This window comes from Pongo abelii, chromosome 17 (assembly GCF_028885655.2).
Source record: "Pongo abelii isolate AG06213 chromosome 17, NHGRI_mPonAbe1-v2.0_pri, whole genome shotgun sequence".
Classification (NCBI taxonomy): Eukaryota; Metazoa; Chordata; class Mammalia; order Primates; family Hominidae; genus Pongo; species Pongo abelii.
The window spans coordinates 28845746-28860201 of NC_072002.2; the positions used below are offsets into that span (position 1 = coordinate 28845746).

General features: G+C 35.2%; 1 protein-coding gene across 4 annotated transcripts in view; it reads left to right on the plus strand.

Annotated features, from left to right (window-relative positions):
• The window catches only part of L3MBTL4 (L3MBTL histone methyl-lysine binding protein 4), a 461605-nt gene that overhangs the window by 178389 nt on the left and 268760 nt on the right, over positions 1-14456 (plus strand). The window lies entirely within an intron of this gene.

Below are 14456 nucleotides of genomic sequence, written 5' to 3' on the forward strand. Positions count from 1 at the left end.
GCCTGGGTGACAGGGTGAGACTCCGTCTAAAAAAAAAAAAAAAAAAAAAAAAATGATGTACTAGGCAGCCATTGAAATAAAGTTGCTAAAAATTTTTATCCAACTAAATGAGTACCATTGTTGAATACTGATACTTAAAACTAGCTATTTCTACTTACATAATTTATCTAATAACTTAATTCATTAATTGAATGATATGATTATTAAATATGATTAACTTTAGAGTTCAATGTAGAAGTACAGAAATCTAAAGCAGTAAGAACTAACTTAACAATGGGTCTCCAAACTTGCCAGACTTCCTTCCCCAAACCAAATTAACGTCTTAGCTAAACATTTAAATAAGGACTCTATCTAGTTAGTTATTTTTTTCATTACAGAAATGTTATGAAATGTTTAGAGATTTGCTCTGTCAAATCCCTTTGTTTTTTAATTTAAAATGAATTAGAAATACAGGCTGTATAATCTTAGTATTTTTAACACAAGTGTTCAAGCAGACAGATATTTTCTTTCAATAAAAAATGTACAGAAAGAAATGTAGAGTAAGGGATGTGCCATTCTAGAATGGAACAAATGTTGTTTTGATTCAAATGATTCATACTTTTGCTGTTTTTTAATGTTTTTGCCTTAAATATAGAAAAATATTAGGATTTCTCATCAAATTCTTGAATTTAGTGAAGATAATTTCAAGAATTAAAAACAATAAAGAAGCCAAATCAAAATCACAAATTATTCAAAAATGCCTGTTTGGTCTAGAAAGGTTTTATGAAATATTTAACACCTTAAATTTTGGTTTTGATATATAGAGAGATTTAGAGTCATTTGTTTTATTTTTCTGTAAAAGTGGTTAAAACTAACTTTAGAATGATGTTCCTTAAGATGAGATGAAATGCTTGTCAGATCTCAGAGTATGTGGTTTGAGTTGGTGTGCCTAGAGACATGGAATGCTTCTTCCCATTTTCATCTAGTGAAATAGCTTCTCCTCTGCTTCCAGCTTATTCTCACTACACTTCATGAACAGGCTCAGTGTGTAAGTCTCTTGGCGTTGTGTGAGCCTAGAAAAATTCTGCACAGCACATTTGGAATTAGACGTCCAGGATTATGCCATCATTAACATGCTAGTTCTGTCTGCAAAAGCATTGTCTAATCTAAGGTCATAAAGATTTGTTACAAAAGATTATTATTTCCCTATTGTCACCCTTATTGAAAATCCATTGCTCATAGAGTGTGAGTTTATTTCAGGTCTCTCAGTTCTTTTTTGTTGGTTCGTATGTTCAATTTATACCAGTATCATGCTTTGATTACTGTAGCTTTGTAGTAAATTTCCAAATTGGAACGTATGAGTCCTCCAGCACCGTTCTTTTTCACAATTGTTTTTGCTCTTCTCAGTCCCTTGCATTTCTATCTGAATTTTAGAATTAACTTGTGAACTTCTGCAAAAAAGCCAGCTGGGGTTTTGATAGTGGTGCACTGAATCTGTAGATCAATTGGTGGAGTATTGTCATCTTCACAATATTAAGTTTCTCATCCCATGAACACAGGACTTCTTTCCATTTATAAAGGCCTTTTAAAATTTTCTTTCAATTATAATTTGTAGTTTTCAGTTTACAAGTCTAGTACTTACTTTATTAAATTTGCTACTATTTTATTCTTTTTTGATTGATGTAAAATTCACACAGCATACAGTTAGCCATTTTAAAGTGTGCAATTTGGTGGTATTTAATGTATTCACAATGTTATGGAACCACCAGCTCTCTCTAATTTCAAAACTTTTTATTCCCTGTAAAAGTTTCTGTGATTATTAAGTAGACATTCCCTATACCCGTCGATACCCCTATTTCCTTGGCATCTTTAATCAGCTTTCTGCCTCTATGACGTTGCCTATTCTTGATATATTACATGAAGGAATCATACAATATGTGACCTTTTGTATCTAGCTTCTTTCACTTGACATTGTGTTTTCAAGGTTCATCCAAGTTGTAGCATATCTGAGTACTTCGTTCCTTTTTATGGCTGAATAACATTCTATTGTATGTACATACCACAGTTTGTTTACCCATCGATCTGTGGATGAACATTTGGTTTAGTTGTACCTTTTGGCTGTTATTAGAAATGCCACTGTAAGCATTCATGTACAATTTTCTCTGTGGACATATGTCTTTATTTCTTTTTTAAAATTTGTATTTATTTATTTATTATACTTTAAGTTCTAGGGTACATGTGCACAATGTGCAGGTTTGTTACGTACGTATACATGTGCCATGTTGATTTGCTGCACCCATTAACTCGTCATTTACATTAGGTTTTTCTCCTAATGCTATCCCTCCCCCATGCTCCCACCCCACAACAGGCCCTGGTGTGTGATGTTCCCACCCTGTGTCCAAGTGTTCTCATTGTTCAGTTCCCACCTATGAATGAGAAAATGCGGTGTTTGGCTTTCTGTCCTTGCAATAGTTTGCTCAGAACGATGGTTTCCAGCTTCATCCATGTCCCTAAAAAATGACGATTTCATCTTTTTTTTTATGGCTGCATAGTATTTCATGGTGTATATGTGCCACATTTTCTTAATCCAGTCTATGACTGATGGTCATTTGGGCTGGTTCCAAGTCTTTGCTATTATGAATAGTGCCATAATAAACATACATGTGCATGTGTCTTTACAGTAGCATGATTTGCAATCCTTTGGGTATATAGCCAGTAATGGAATCTCTGGGTCAAATGGTATTTCTAGTTCTAGAACAGCACATACCTAGGAGTAGAATTGCTTGGTCATATGGTTAATTCTATGTTTAACATTTTGAGGCACTGGCAAGTTGTTTTTCAAAGTACCTACACCATTTTATATTCCCACCAGCAATGTATTATAAAAAGGTTCCTGTTTCTCTACATCTTGGCAAACCTGGTTATTTTCTGTTTTCTTTATTAAAACCATTCTGGTGGTTATGAAGTGGTATCTCATTGTGGTTCTGATTTGCATTTTCTTATTAACCAATCATGTTGAACGTCTTTTCATGTGCTTGTTGGTCATTTGTATATTTTCTGGGAGAAATGTCTATTTGGGGCCTTTGCCCATTTTTCAACTGGGTTGTCTTTTAATTATTATTTAAATATTAAGTCCATTTATCAGTCTTTATTATATTATCTATATATTATTAATTTATTACTACTGTATATCTTTATATATTCTGAATTTTAAACCCACATCAGATAAATGATTTGCAAATGTTTTCTCCCATTCTACAGGTTGTATTTTCACATTCTTAGTAATGTCTGTTGATCTACAATAGGTTTTAATTTTGATGATATCCAATTTGTTTATTTTTCTATGGTTGCTTGTGGTTTTGGTATTAAATCTGAGAACTTATTGCCAAATTTGGAGTTATGAGGATTTAGCACTATCTATCAAGAGATTCTCCGACCATACCCTCCCAAAGTGCTGAGATTACAGATGTGAGCCACCACACCTGGCCGATAGATCTGTTTTTATTTGATTTTTGGGTATGAAATGAGGAAGAGGTTAAACAATTCTTTTGCTTCTGGTTATCCAGTTTTCCAACACCATTTGCCGAATGGTCTTTGCATCATTGTTGAAAATAAATTTACTGTGGGTGTTTAGGTTCATGTCTGGACCCTCAGTTCTATTCCATTGGTCTCTATGCCTATGCCTATTCTTATATCAGTACGACATTGGTATCATTATTGTAGATTTGAATTTTATAACTTTATTTTATAATGTTAGTTGAAGTTACATTTTATAATTTCAACTAAAGCTTCAACAAAGTTCTGCAACTTTGTTCTTCAAATGTTAAGACTTTGTTATGAGAGTTTTCTATCTAATATCTTTTTGTCATTTTATAACTTCAACTAAAATTCCAGCAGCTCGCTTCTCCTGAAGGAAGAAAAGGTTCTGGCATATGTTTAAGCCTTCTCTAGAAAGATACTGAAGACAGTAGCTAACACCTGGAATTTGGGATTAAATTTATATCCGTGAAAAGCATCTTTATATTTTATCATTTACATGTTTTAAAAACTGACCTCTCTCTCTCTCTGTCTGAAGAAGCTCTTCTATCTGGAATCTGTGAAACTTAGAGTATACACCAGGGGCAGCTCTACAGATCGGCACATGCTGTTCTACTTTCAAGCACTTTAATTGCTCTCAGAAGTGCGATTACACACACATGCACACACACACACACATGCTATAGCAAATATAGCAAACACTTTTTTCTGACAACAGTTGGAAACAAATCATTGAAATGAACAGTATTTGATCTTGTTATGTTTTACTATAATTAAACACACTCTCTGTCTGTCTCCATACACACACACACACACACACACACACACAATCAAGCAGCCCTAGCTCTAGCCTTGTCTTAGGAAAGAGAATATCTGAAGATCATATTCATTGGTTTTCCTTTCTAAATCTGATGTTTAAACTCCTACCTGTGAACCACCTGAGTACACAGCATTCTATTTTCCTGTCTCAGGGCCCCTTCTACTAACTCTGGCTCCAAGTATTTCCCTCTTACCCAGTTAGTAGAGGCCTAACATCTTCGGTGCACTCATGTTTTCACACAATCCTAGAGGACATCATGATCATTACTCATCACAAGCTTTAAGAAATTTTGTTTACTGCTGGGCTTTAATCATCTTCACCAAATTTTACTCACAGTTCCCTTGAATATATTTTTGTTACACTCCACTATCTTGCTCATACCTTAATTAAATGGCTGATCTATTAAATTTTCATTTTAAATATCATCTAGCAAATGGGAAGTTGCCTGGATTTCAATGAAGGCCTCTGTGAAGGGTGAATCCCCTTGCAATATCATAAGAAGAAACCCTTTTATGACACACTTGAGTCTGTCTTAAAGACAAATAACATCCTGTGGATGAATATGTTAAATAACAAAACCTTTCTGCTTGTCGTTCCCTCTGTTTTTCATTCTCATTTTTCTTAATGCCCAATATGTCAGTTAACTTCAAATACTTACCTATTTTGATGGCAACTTTGTGAAGTTGTTGTCAATTATTTCAGTTTCATAGGTGAAGATCTAATATCCAGAGAGTCAGGTCCCTTGGCCCAGGCCTTCCACATGTGTGCTGATTTTGTAGCAGGCCCTGTGAGTTGACATCAAGAACTCCGTTGCCCTTTCCTCTTCACAACACAACTTGAAGTCCTATACATGGCTTCTGAGAAGGAAGGGAAACTTTCAGTGGAGCTGTGGGAGCACAGGGAGGGAGACGTTAATTCTAACTTCTTATTTGGACAGCTTCATATTGGAAGTCACGTTTGAATTGGTCTTTGAAGGGTGTGTAAAATTGTAGCTGAGAAATAGAGTGGAAGAGAATATGAGGTAGAAGGAACAGTATGCACTAAAGCAAGATGGCATGAAGTTACCACCATACTTAGGAATTATGAACATTATGAATGACATGCTGGGCTGCAGGGTGTGGAGGTGTGGATAAGGGAGGGAAACAGGAGGTGAGAAGTGATTTAGGACACATTAGGCTCTGGCTAATAGTGATTGACCTTGTGAATATTTTTACTTTATTTAAAATTTGAAATGATTTTAATGATTCAGAAGAGTTGCAAGAATCGCAGATAGAATGCCTCCCTGATAAATCATATGAGATTAAGTTGCCAAAATGAAAGTTTTGCCAGTCACCCAGCAGTATACTTTATAAAATAAAACAAGCAAACAGAAAAACCTACAGATTTAATCCATGATTACATGTTGCATTTATTAGTCATGTCTCCTTTGCATCCTTCGATGTGTAACAGTTCTTCAGTCTTTCCTTGACTTTTCTGACCTTGGTATTTTTGAAGATTACAGACCAGTTCTATAGCATGCCCCTCACTTTGGATTTGTCTGATGTTTCCTCGTGATTAGATGTGGGTTATGCATCTATGGAGGGGTGTCCCAGAGGCAATGCTGAGTTCTTATTGCACTGTATCAGGAGGTATGCAAATTCCGTCTGTCCCTTTCCTGTTTGTGGTCATTTTGGTCACTTGATTAAAGTGGTGTTTGCCAAGCTCCTCCACTGTAAAATTTCTCTTTTTCCCTTTGTAATTAATACATATTTACTCGGGAGTTACTTTGAGCATATGTAAATACTCAATTTCTCATCAAATTTTCACCCACTAGGTTTTAACATCCATTGATATTTATGACATGAATTAGTTATTAGTATGATGTTTGCCAAATGGTGATGTTCTAATTTCATTATTCTTTCTATATTTACTAATTGGCTTCTGCAATTTCTTTCTTTCTTTCTTTTTTTTAACTTACAGTGTTATGGAGACCTGGATCCCTATTCACTGTTACTATGATAATGTAGAACACTGGTAGGGGGAGGTGGGACAGAAAGGTTGGTGAGCCACCTTCTGTGACATCAGGAAGCTGACAGTCAACTGAGGACTATTTGTAAGCTCAGACATAACTGGTACAGGGATAGCAAGGTAATTAATCAATGATGTAACACCTGGCTAGAAAGCATAAGAAATGCTTCATGGAGAAAATTACATGATGGTATACTGCCCTATAGCAAATTACCTCAAACTTGGTGGCATAAAACAATACAAATTTATTATCTTACAGTTCTGTAGGTCAGGAGTCTGAAATGGGTTTCACTTCAGTTTTGGAATATTAATAAAGAACTAGTAGGTTAGGTACATCGAGGCCATATTATGAAGGGTCTTTAAAAGCAATAATGAAGAATTTATGGTCAAAGCTATGATACAGCTGTGTTTAGGGATGTTTTATTTGGCAATAGTAGGCCAGATTAGAAAGAAAGAATGGGGAGAGCAATAGGGATATTCACGATATGTGGAAATAAGGGGCAGGGACCTTACCCAGGGATATGAGAATGGGGCTAGGATGATGTGTGAGACACTTTGAGGTTGCTACGTATTTTATTTAGAAAGTGACTGAATAAGGGGACATGTATGAGCTCTTTTGTTCAGTTTTCGGTAGTCTTGAGGCCTCTGTGAATTGATGGGCCAGGGAAATAAATTTAGTTCCTGACCTTGTAAGGCTGTCTTTTCTTGCAAATACCATTTTGTTCCACAGTAAGTTCATTTTACTATGATAGCAAAAAGCCACCCAACACAGGGAAAAAAGTAAACTTGCATATTTTGCTAACTGGGGGAAAATTTTCTGTGGCCATTTGATACCACATGTAATATTTTTTATATGATTGTGTTTGCGCCTCAGGTAGACATTCAGCTACCAGAAGTCTCACAAGACCACTTTACTGCAATTCCATCAATAGGGGATACCTGCAGCTGCAACATGATATATCATTGTCTTCCTTGTCTTTAACTTGATTGCAAATCTTGTCACCATTTCCCCAAGGTGTTTCACAGAAAGTGAATACCCTACACATTTTGTAGAAACATTGTAAAAAGATACTGTTCTCTTTCTCTGTAAAGAATGCTCAGTCAGCCAAATTCTACTCTTTATGAATCAAAGTTTATTTTACGTTTAACGGTCTCACACATAATCACGAATGAAGTGAAGTTGTGGACTTCATGTAAGTCAAACTTCTTTAAAATAAAAGTTAAACATATTTTTAATGTAAAATTGTAGGAAACATAAAATATGAAACATTATACTGAGTAAATTAAAAATATTAATTCCATCACTAGATAGAGCTTACCATTATCATACTATTAAATTTTTCCAATCATTTTGTCTGTTTATTTGACTATATATAGGTAATTTAAAATTAAAATTGTGATCTTATTGTTAATACTGCTTTTATAACCCGTTTTCTTTACTTGGAAATATAATTTGAACATATTCTCTTTCTTTAAATAGCCTTTGAAAACCTGGGTATTAATGACTGCATATTTATCTCTTACAAGTACATCACAGTTTCATCAAGTTTTTCCTTTGTATTCAATGGTAACATTTTCTTTTTTATTTTATTTTATTTATTTATTTTTTATTATTATACTTTCAGTTCTAGGGTACATGTGCACAATGTGCAGGTTTGTTACATATGTGTACATGTGCCATGTTGGTGTGCTGCACCCATTAACTTGTTGTTTACATTAGGTATATCTCCTGTTATCCCTCACCCCTCCCCCCATCCCACGACAGGCCCTAGTGTGTGATGTTCCCCTTCCTGTGTCCAAGTGTTCTCATTGTTCAATTCCCAACTATGAATGAGAACATGCGGTGTTTGGTTTTCTGTCCTTGCAATAGTTTGCTCAGAATGATGGTTTCCACCTTCATCCATGTCCCTACAAAGGACATGAACTCATCCTTTTTTATGGCTGCGTAGTATTCCATGGTGTATATGTGCCACATTTTCTTAATCCAGTCTATCATTGATGGACATTTGGGTTGGTTCCAAGTCTTTGCTATTGTGAATAGTGCCGCAATAAACATATGTGTGCATGCTCTTTATAGCAGCATGATTTATAATCTTTTGGGTATATACCCAGTAATGAGATGGCTGGGTCAAATGGTATTTCTAGTTCTAGATCCCTGAGGAATCGCCACACTGTCTTCCACAATGATTGAACTAGTTTACAGTCCCACCAACAGTGTAAAAGTGTTCCTATTTCTCCACATCCTCTCCAGCACTTGATGTTTCCTGACTTTTTAATGATCGCCATTCTAACTGGTGTGAGATGGTATCTCATTGTGGTTTTGATTTGCATTTCTCTGATGGCCAGTGATGATGAGCATTTTTTCATGTGTCTGTTGGCTGTATAAATGTCTTCTTTTGAGAAATGTCTGTTCATATTCTTTGCCCACTTTTTGATGGGGTTGTTTTTTTTTTCTTGCAAATTTGTTGGAGTTCATTGTAGATTCTGGATATTAGTCCTTTGTCAGATGAGTAGGTTGCAAAAATTTTCTCCCATTCTGTAGGTTGACTGTTCACTCTGATGGTAGTTACTTTTGCTGTGCAGAAGCTCTGTGCAGAAGATCTAATTAGTTTAATTAGATCCCATTTGTCGATTTTGGCTTTTGTTGCCATTGCTTTTGGTGTTTTAGACATGAAGTCCTTGCCCATGCCTATGTCCTGAGTGGTACTGCCTAGGTTTTTTTCTAGGGTTTTTATGGTTTTAGGTCTAACATTTAAGTCTTTAATCCATCTTGGATTAATTGTTGTGTAAGGGGTAAGGAAGGGATCCAGTTTCAGCTTTCTACGTATTGCCAGCCAGTTTTCCCAGCACCATTTATTAAATGGGAATCCTTTCCCCATTTCTTGTTTTTGTCAGGTTTGTCAAAGATCAGATAGTTGTAGATGTGTGGTATTATTTCTGAGGGCTCTGTTCTGTTCCATTGGTCTATATCTCTGTTTTGGTACCAGTACCATGCTGTTTTGGTTACTGTAGTCTTGTAGTATAGTTTGAAGTCAGGTAGTGTGATACCTCCAGCTTTGTTCTTTTGGCTTAGGATTGTCTTGGCAATGCAGGCCCTTTATAGGTTCCATATGAACTTTAAAGTAGTTTTTCCCAATTCTGTGAAGAAAGTCATTGGTAGCTTGATAGGGATGGCATTGAATCTATAAATTACCTTGGGCAGTACGGCCATTTTCACGATATTGATTCTTTCTATCCGTGAGCATGGAATATTCTTCCATTTGTTTGTTTCCTCTTCTATTTCGTTGAGCAGTGGTTTGTAGTTCTCCTTGAAGAGGTCCTTCACATTCCTTGTAAGTTGGATTCCTAGGTATTTTATTCTCTTTGAAGCAATTGTGAATGGGAGTTCACTCATGATTTGGCTCTCTGTTTGTCTGTTATTGGTGTATAAGAATGCTTGTGATTTTTGCACATTGATTTTATATTCTGAGACTTTGCTGAAGTTGCTTATCCGCTTAAGGAGATTTTGGGCTGAGATGATGGGGTTTTCTAAATATACAATCATGTCATCTGCAAACAGGGACAATTTGCCTTCCTCTTTTCCTAATTGAATATCCTTTATTTCTTTCTCCTACCTGATTGCCTTGGCCAGAACTTCCAACACTATGTTGAATAGGAGTGGTGAGAGAGGGCATCCCTGCCTTGTGCCAGTTTTCAAAGGGAATGCTTCCAGTTTTTGCCCATTCAGTATGATATTTGCTGTGGGTTTGTTATAAATAGATCTTATTATTTTTAGATACGTCCCATCAATACCTAATTCCTAATTTATTGAGAGTTTTTAGCATGAAGGTTGTTGAATTTTGTCGAAGGCCTTTTTCTGCATCTATTGAGATAATCATGTGGTTTTTATCTTTGGTTCTGTTTATATGCTGGATTACGTTTATTGATTTGCGTATGTTGAACCAGCCTTGCATCCCAGGGATGAAGCCCACTTGATCATGGTGGATAAGCTTTTTGATGTGCTGCTGGATTAGGTTTGCCAGTATTTTATTGAGTTCTTATAAATAATGATGGGGAGGAAATCCTTTTAAAAATTATTTATGTTTGTTATTTTTTATGACTGTTGTAAGTAGAATTACTAGATTACTGAGTATTGAAAAAAATTTTAAGTATTTCATAAATATTTTCAGAGTATCCTCCATAAACTTTTTTTCTCCTGATAACAATATTAGAAAATTCAGACATAACAAAGAAAACAAAATGAATAAAACTGGACTTTTCTAAGCGTAGGCACAATTTTCTGTGAACATTGTGTGAGCAAGGACTATGTTTTGCTCGCATGTTATTCATGACTCCTGCTTCATAAAATATGCAATAAATCATATTTATTTTATTAAAATATTCTAACTAAAATAATTCGTAGGTTGAATCAGTAATATAAAACCTCCTGACAAAGAAAAGCCCTGCAACTGTAGGCTTGACTAGTGAATTCTAGCAAACATTTTAAGAACCAGTACCACTCCCTCTCAAACTTTTCCAAAAAACAGAAGATGAGGGAACACTTCCTAACTTATTTTATGAGGCCAACATAATTACTGTAATACCAAAGCCAAACAAAGAAACAAAAAGAAAACTGTAGACCAATATTCTTCAGGAACACTGATGCAAAAATCCTCAATAAAATACTAGAAAATCCAAAATCAACAGTATGTGAAAAAGATTACATACACCATAACCAAGTGGGATTTATTACTGAAATGCAAGGATGGCTCAACATATGAAAATTAATCAGTGTAATATACCACAGGAACAAAATGTAGAGAAAAACCACATGCTATCACAATTAATGCATAATGCAGAAAAACATTTGACAAGATTCAACACCCTTTTGTGACAAAAACATTCAACAAGGTAGAGACAGAAGGGAACTACCTCAGCGTAATAAAGGATATATATGAAAACCCACAGGGAATATCATACTCGGTGGTGAATGTCTGAAAGCTTTTCCTGTAAGATCAGGAACAAGATAAAGATACCCACTTTCATCACTTTGTTTCAGCACAGATCTAGCCGGACTAATTTGGTAAGAAAGTGAAATAAAAGGCATCCTAATGGAAAGGGAGAGGTAAAATCATATCTGTTAGAAGCCAAAATTATTATGTACGTAGATAACCCTAACATAAAAAAATCTGGTAGAACTAATAAACCAATTCAACAAAATGGCAGGATACAAAATCAACACACAAAAATCAGTTGCATTTCTTTACTGTAACAATAAACAATCAGAAAGGGAAATTAAGAAAACACCTCAATTTGCAGTAGCATCAGAAATAATAAAATACTTAGGAATTAACCAAGGAATAAAAAATTTGTACACTGAAAAGTATACAACATTGCTGAAAGAACTTCAGGGTGACACAAATGAGTGGAAAGGCATGTTCGTGTATTAGAAAATGTGATATTGTTAAGGCATCCCATTACCAGACTTCAAACTACACAAGTCTACTGTAACCAAAACAGCATGGTACTGGTACAAAAACAGACACATAGACCAATGGAACAGAATAGAGAGCCCAGAAATAAAGCCACACACCTACAACTATCTGATCTTTGATAAGTAGGCAAAAACGAGCAATGGGTGGAAAGACTCCCTCTTCAATAAAAGGTGCAGTGATAGATGGCTAGCAATATACAGAAGATTGAAGCTGGACCCCTTCATTATACCATGTACAGAAATCAACTCAAGATGGTTTAAACACTTAAAAGTAAAACCTACAAGTATAAAAACCATGGAAGATAACCTATGAAATACCATCCTGGATATAGGCCTTGGCAAAGATTTGATGACAGAGACACCAAAACAACTGCAGCAAAACCAAAAATTGACAAATGGGACCTAATTAAACTAAAAGCTTCTGCACAGCAAAAGAAATTATAAAGAGTAAACAGCCAACCTACAGAATGAGAGAAAATATTTGCAAACTATGCATTGACAAAAGTCTAATATCTGGAATCTATAAGGAAATTAAACTAACAAGCAAAAGACAAACAACTCCATTAAAAAAGTGGACAAAGGACATGAACAGACATTTTTCAAAAGAAGACATATATGCAGCCGACAAGCATATGAAAATATGCTCACTCATTAGAGAAATGCAAATCAAAACCACAATGAGAGACTATCTCACACCAGTCAGAATGGCTATTATTAAAAAGTCAAAAAAATAACAGATGCTGGTGAGGTTGCAGAGAAAAGTGAACACTTATACATTGCTGGTGGGAATGTAAATTAGTTCAGCCATTGTGGAAAGCAGTGTAGTGATTTCTCAAAGAACTCAAAGTAGTGTTAGTAGTATTACCATTCAATCTAGCAGTCCTGATATTGAGTATATACCCAAAGGAATATAAATTGTTCTTCCATAAAGACACATGCATGTGTATGCTCATCTCAGCACTATTCACAATCTCAAAGACATGGAGTCAACTCAAATGCCTGTCAATGGTAGATTGGATAAATAAACTGTGGTGCATATTCACCATGGAATACTACACAGTCATCCAAAAGAATGAGATTATGTCCTTTACAGCAATGTGGATGGAGCTGGAGACCATTATCCTAAGTGAACTACCATAGGAGCAGAAAACAGAATATCCCATGTTCTCACTTGTAAGTGGGAGCTAAACATTGAGTATACATGGACAGAAATAAAACAACAAGAGACACTGGGGGATTCTTGAGGGTGGAGAGTGGGAGGAGGGAGATCAAAACCTACGTGGGATAGTTTTTACCTCTCTTATTACCTGAGTGATGAAATGATGTTTACACCAGGTCCCTGTGACATGTAATTTACCTGTATAACAAACCTGCACATGTATGCCTGAACCTAAAATAAAAGTTTTAAAAAAGTTGACCTACCCTAAGTGATATAAACAGATTCAACTTAATCTTTATCAAAATTCCAAAGACATTTTGAGAATAAAAAGAAAAATCCATCCTAAAATTTATATTGACTCTCAAGGGTCCCTGAATAGTCGATACAATCATGAAAAAGAACAAAGTTGGAGGACTCACACTTCCTGATTTCAGAACTTACCAAAAAGCTACAGCAATCAAAACAGTGTGGTCCTCACATAGGGATAGAGATGAAATAGAGAGTGGAGTAGAATAGGGAGCTCACAAATACACCCTTGCAGATATGGTGAAATGATTTTCAACAAGGGTGCCAAGACTATTCAATGGGGAAAAGAGAGTCTTCAACAAGTGGTGCTGGGAAAACTGGATATTCACATGGAAAAGAATGAAATTGGACTCTTATACAAAAACTAACTCAAAATGAATCAAAGACCTAAACATAAGAAAACCTAAGAACTAAAACTATTAAAATTCTTAAAGAAAACATAGAGAAAAAGCTTCATGACATTGGATTTGGCAATGATTTCTTGAATATGACAGCAAGGGCACAGGTAACAAAAGAAAAAATAGACAAATTGGACTTCATGAAAATTAAGAACTTCCATACATCGAAGGACAATGAGTATCAACAGCTTGAAAAGGCAGCCTACAGAGTGGAAAAAATTTGCATATCATATATCTGATAAGGGATTAATATCCACGGCATATATAGAATTTCTAAAACTCAACAATAAAAACCCAAACAACCACAATTTTAAAAAACTTGAAAAAATTTACCCACATACTTAGTTGTATTACAAGTCTTATAGATTAAAAACAGCATTCTTCTTCCCAACAGGGGCAAGCCTGTTACTTTTGATGTTTGTCACTGTGTTCCTCAAGTATGTGTTCATACAGCTCCATTTTCCAGTACAGTCTCTTAATTTCTACTACTCACACAAACACTAACTTCCAACATTAATATTTAATTTTAAAAATATTTAGTGCGTCTATTATAAATATGAAAATTTTTTTAGCTTAGAGTTTCCTGTGATTCCATTTTCTTTCTTCTACCACTTTTGTTTTCCCTGGAGTTAATAGTTACCTGTTTGCCTTGTGTAGTTTTCTGTTTCTGGTATTAAGTCATTCTCACATTCTCCATCAGAAGAAAATTCAGATTAAAAATATTTTCCCCTCAGAGCTTTGAAGACATTGCTTTGTTGCTTTCTAACTTCAAATTAG